Below are 5,485 nucleotides of genomic sequence, written 5' to 3'. Positions count from 1 at the left end.
CCTTCCCTCTCTGCCCGCCCCCCGCTTGTGCTCTGTCTCTGTCTCTCAAAAATAAATAAATAAATGTAAAAAAATTTTTTTAAAAAGAAGTGGTTAACATTTTTAAAAAGTTGTTCTGTACCAGCTCCACTCGTGGTTAAGGACATTAAGCATTTAGCCTTTTTTGCAGTATTCCTGGAAGTGTGTTTTCAGTTATATGGAGTCACATGAGCCCGCTGATTGCTCAAAAATAAAAACAAAGACACACAGGAAGCATTCTGCTATGTGTAAAGATCCTTGGTGGATTCTGAAAAATATTAAGTCCAAAAGTCTAGTACCAATGCAGAGCAAGGTAACTTAATTATGATCAACTAAAAACAAATGTTACTAATAATTAGTATTTTTGACCAGGGCTGATTTGCTAGTATTTATGAAATTTCATTTTAGGAGTAAGCTTCTGCTCAACCATCTAATAATTGGCCCTTTGGATTAAGTGTTTAAGAACTCTTTTTTTTTCCCTGATAGAACTTACTTCAGTGTAGTATTTCCCCCCTTTCTTTTACCCTCATGTCTAATTATCAGCAATTTCTGTTCATTTTTCTCCAAAATAAGTCTCAGCTCCACCCACTTCTCTGTATTTCAAGCTGCCTTTTCTCTGCTGGACCATTGTGATGCTGTCCTAACTGCTTCTGGCTTCCACCATTGCCCTCTACAACCTCCTATCCATGCCACAGCCAGAATGACTGTTGGAAAAAGGGAAATCGTATCAGTCCTTTTTCTTGCACACAGACTTCAATTAACTTCCCAAAGCACTTAGAATAAAATGAAAATCTCCAAACTAGGGTCTTTGATTTGCTCCTCTTAATATCCCCAACCTCATCTTGTGATACTGTTAACCAAACACACACATATATACACATTTTCTCTGTCTCTTATACTCACAGGCCCACACACATATACATACACTCTGTTGGGAAAAGGAGGCACACACATACTTCACTAACATAAAGACTTCAAATATAAAATAGGGTTCCACAAGCAGATGGGTTACAGGGTGTACATTATCCCCTGTGCTGATCTCCCTGGGAGATACACATCTTTGGATTATACCCACCCTAGTCATCATTTCAGTAGAGAGGGACCCATTTCTATAATGATTTAAACTGAGGGTCAGCAAGCTTTTTCTTAAAAATTTTGGCTTGAAGGCAATATAGTCTCTATCACAACTACTCCCCTTTGCTGTTATGTGAAAGCAGCCACAGACAATACCTAAATGAACACATGTGGCTGTGTTTCAATAAAATGTTATTTATGTCCACTGAAATTTGAGTTTCATATAACTTGCATGTGTTGCAGTATTATTCATATATTGATTTTCAAATTTAAGTTAAAAATGTAAAAATTCTTAGTTCAGTGGCCATACAAACACAGGCAGCTGGCTAGAATTGTTCCATTGGTCACAGTTTGCTGACTCTTGCTCTATGTATATTTATAGGGACAGGAAGGCAAGAACCATCCATTTGACTGTGGAACAGTGGTAACTTGGTCCAACAATAATGACTTTATAAGAAAAAGAGAGGACCTATAGTGGTCAGCAGTTGCAATCAACCTCTTCTACTGAGCTAACAGACCTGTTTGGCCAGCTTTCAGTTAAATTATTAAATGAGTTTACAAAGCCATCAGGATTCGCCTTTTTCTCTCTGTCTCTACACACATACATACATGTGTATATACACAATTTGCATGTGCACATGATAGTTCAGAAATAGAATATTGGCCTTCTTCTAGTTAATAGAAGCAACAAAATACTTTCCTGACTCATGGTTTTCGTCCTTCAAGTTCACTCTTTATCCTAAGTGCCCAGCACAGTCTGAAGAAAATAGTATTTTGTAAATATCTGTCAAAAAAAGATTACCTATACTGTACAGAGAATATAGATAGATGATAGATAAACATTTACCAGCCACTTCATTTGAACTTCAAAAAAGTTGTGAGATGAAATTTTAGGAAATGAAATGTACAAGAAAGGCTCCAACTGACCTGAGACTACTAGAGCATTAGTTCAGACTTGAGAGGAATTCCTTCCAAAGGAAGCAATGTGAGATGGAATGTTCTGGGCAGTAGAACATGTTCCACTCCAAACCCAGAGGTTTCGGTCTGACTGCTAAAGATAGTTATGGTCCCACAGCTCTGGATGTTGAAGTAGGAGAGATTGGGATGAAAATTCTAAATTTGGAATCACAACAAAGTTGCTTAGTGGCTATAGTGGAGGTTTGTTTGTTTTTGTAAGCTTTATTTTCTTTATATGAAAGGGGAGCAACAGCATATGATTTTTAATCACTTTTTAGTATAAAATGCTTACTCCTATTCCAAGTACAGGACTAATACACATGCTATAAAGACTTTAATAGATCTAGAGGTGATATTTTAGTTACATTTATGTCTCAGATAAAACATCAGTTGGATAGATTTTTGCTCATACATGAAGCCAAAAGATCCAGGCCAACTACCTTTCAGGGCATTCTCTGACTTTGAGAGTCTGACAAAGCTGCCCTGGAAAACAAGAAGGGATGAAAAATGATTCTCTATGTGCCATCATCATTTCATGCTTGACTTAACTAAATTGACAGTGGGTGAAAAAAAAAGATATTTCTTTTTTTTAAGTTTATTTATTTATTTTGAGAGAGAGACAGAAATTACATGCATGTGCTTGAGAGCAGGGGAGGGGCAGAGAGAGAGGGAGAGAGAGAATTCTAAGCAGGCTCCACACTGCTTGCACAGAGCCCTGACATGGTACTTGATCACACAAGCTGGGAGATCATGACCTGAACCAAAATCAAGAATTGGATGCATAACCCATTGAGCCACCCAAGTGCTCCCCTCCAAAAGATAAATCTAACAAGACTGTATTGTTACCCGCCTTTTATTACTTGGCTCCTCTGTACAGAGAGCGGCAGTGGTGTTTACCTGGCATGAGGCTTTGGTCAGTGGCAGAAGTTTTCTCCAGACTGTTTTAGAAAGTGATGTGTCGGACATAGTGCACATATGAATACACTGCTGCTGAAGTTATGTTACATATTCAGGATGCTTGGACTGAATCAATTGATGAGCCAAACAAAATAAACTACACTCTCACTTCTATTATATTTTGGAAAGATTGGATAGACCCAATCTAGGACAGCCAGGTCTTGAGATATAATGTGTAAGATGAGAGAAAGATGTTTCTCTGATATTTTACTTTTTTCCTAAAGCAGGTCTAAGAAGGCACAATGACATGAAAGGGTTATTGGTCTGCTCTCATAACAGCACATCCATCTACTTCATTTGGTTTGGACATATTGTCACACCTGTGTCATTTCTGCAAAACCCTTGAAAATAAGGACAATGTTCTCATTTATGAGAAGTAATAGGCAGCTAAGCATAGTAGAAAAGCAAACAACTTGAAGTAACGAGCCTAGGGTTTGAATTACACATCATACTTTACCAACTGTGGAAACTTTCTCAGATGAATTATATAAACTATTTCCTGGTTTGTTCATCTGTAAAATGAGCTGAGTAACACTTTCACCAAATGGTTGAATGAGAGAACCTGTGGAAGAATCTTATCTACCTCCTGACACACAAAAATGCTTAGGAATTGTTAGCTCTAGAATATGTACCTGAAGCAAAGTAAAGGGGAGACTTATTTAGGGGGTAGTACCTTTTCTAGCTTTTCTAGCTCTTTTATGTTTATTTTCTCCTCCAAGCACGATTTCATTCCTTTCAAGGGGACAAAAGGGCAATCCAAACCTGAAGTTTTCTCTTATGGTGTCTGATCTTCCTGCAGAGGAGAGGTGGTCTCTTCCACAAAACCATCAAGGAGTGAAAGTGTAGAAATAGGATGATCTCTTGGTGTTTGCCAGGGGTTGGAGGGATTATAAGCAGAGCCTCCAGGGAGTGAGCCCTACTCCATGAGAATCACCTTTCTACTTCTAGAAGAAGAATGGTATCAGGAGACTGTTCTGTGCTAGTTCTTTTCTTCCCATGGGGCCTGCTTTCTCTGGAGACCCTGATGCCTTCTGCCTTTGTATTCCAATTAGCAAAAATATGGAACGCTTCACAAATTTGCGTGTCATCCTTGCTCAGGAGCCATGCTAATCTTCTCTGTATCGTTCCAATTTTAGTATATGTGCTGCCGAAGTGAGCACTCTGCCTTTGTATTCCAGTAGAGTAGAAAATATTACCTTTTTCCAGCCACAAACTTCTCAGGGATGACAAGAGGTCTAGTCAATTTCCAAACTACTTGGAGCACCTGCCAGCTGCCCAAGGGAAAGTCTATCAAAGTAACATGGGGTATGGTGGCTGTATGAAGGAAGCCACTCACTGGGCCTCTGCTGAGTGTTGTCAATCATGGGTTTTAGGGGCAGAGCCTCTTCTGATTTTCCAGAAATGAGAGATGGGGGAAAGTGTGATGAGATCTCAGGCATAGAGGGCTGCGCAGTTACAGCAGGAATCAATCTTCTTGGCTCCTACCTAGTTTCTTCATAGATCTTTCCCTTTCTTGTTTATGGTTGGGCTCTGTGAGCCTCAAGCAGCTGAGTCTCAGGGCACAGTTCCCAGGTCCAAGAGAGGCCAGAGCAGGGCAGTTCATAGTTCCACTCCAGCAGGTGCACCTAGGAGTTGGGCTTTATGCCTTCCTCATCTCTGATGGGGTGCAGCTCTTTTAGCACAACTCATTCTCTCTCCCTGTTTCCAACTGTGGAAGGAGTTTCATCTTAAAGACTTTTTAGGGGCACCTGGGTGGTTCAGTCAGTTAAGCCTCTGACTTCATCTCAGGTCATGATCTTGTGGTCCACGGGTTCAAGCCCTGTGTCAGGCTCTGTGCTGACAGCTCAGAGCCTGGAACCTGCTTTGGATCTGTGTCTCCCTCTCTCTCTGCCCCTCCCCTGCTTGTACTCTCTTTCTCTCTCTCAAAATAGATAAATATTAAAAAATTAAAAAAAAAAGACAGTTCATTTCATTTCCATGTTTGAACAGCTTTGATGTTTCTCTCAGTCCACAACACAGGATTCAAAATTGGCAAATCAGGACACCTGCTGTTCAGTTTGAGCCCATCATTATTATTACTGTTATTGTTGTTATATTCCTTTTCCTCACCATTTCCTACAGATGTCCTTGTGTCATGGCCACATCAATCTACTTAGGCACTCAATGGAAGATCATATATTTTCATGGAGTGAATAATTTTATCCTCTGAAAAGTAGACAGAAACATTGCATTAACAACTAGTAGTAGGGGAGTTAAGCCCTGTGGGGTGAGGGACACAGAGAGATTAATTTACTCATGCAGATGAAGAGAACTAATTTATTGAAATGTCCTCTTTATATTCCTTTTCTTTTTTTGTTAGCCTCTCCTCTAATTGTTCCCCTAAGCCCAGATATTTTCTCACAGAATTCTTGGAGGTGGTATGAGTATAATGTAATGGAGATCATTGGTTTCTTGTCCATATTGTCTCCATATTTCCTCC

At 39.6% G+C, this 5,485-nt stretch overlaps 1 non-coding gene across 1 annotated transcript; it reads right to left on the bottom strand.

The window, feature by feature from the left end:
* Positions 1-4,059: 4,059 nt before the first annotated feature.
* Positions 4,060-4,166, bottom strand: LOC121032554 (U6 spliceosomal RNA). Its single transcript, XR_005791364.1, has one exon. It is a non-coding gene; the product is annotated as a U6 spliceosomal RNA (small nuclear RNA).
* Positions 4,167-5,485: the final 1,319 nt, after the last annotated feature.

Source organism: Herpailurus yagouaroundi, unplaced genomic scaffold (genome assembly GCF_014898765.1).
Source record: "Herpailurus yagouaroundi ecotype Mexico unplaced genomic scaffold, PumYag 141, whole genome shotgun sequence".
Taxonomy (NCBI): domain Eukaryota; kingdom Metazoa; phylum Chordata; class Mammalia; order Carnivora; family Felidae; genus Herpailurus; species Herpailurus yagouaroundi.
Note: the sequence above shows the minus strand (reverse complement) of the source record. Positions and strands in the feature narration are given on the sequence as shown.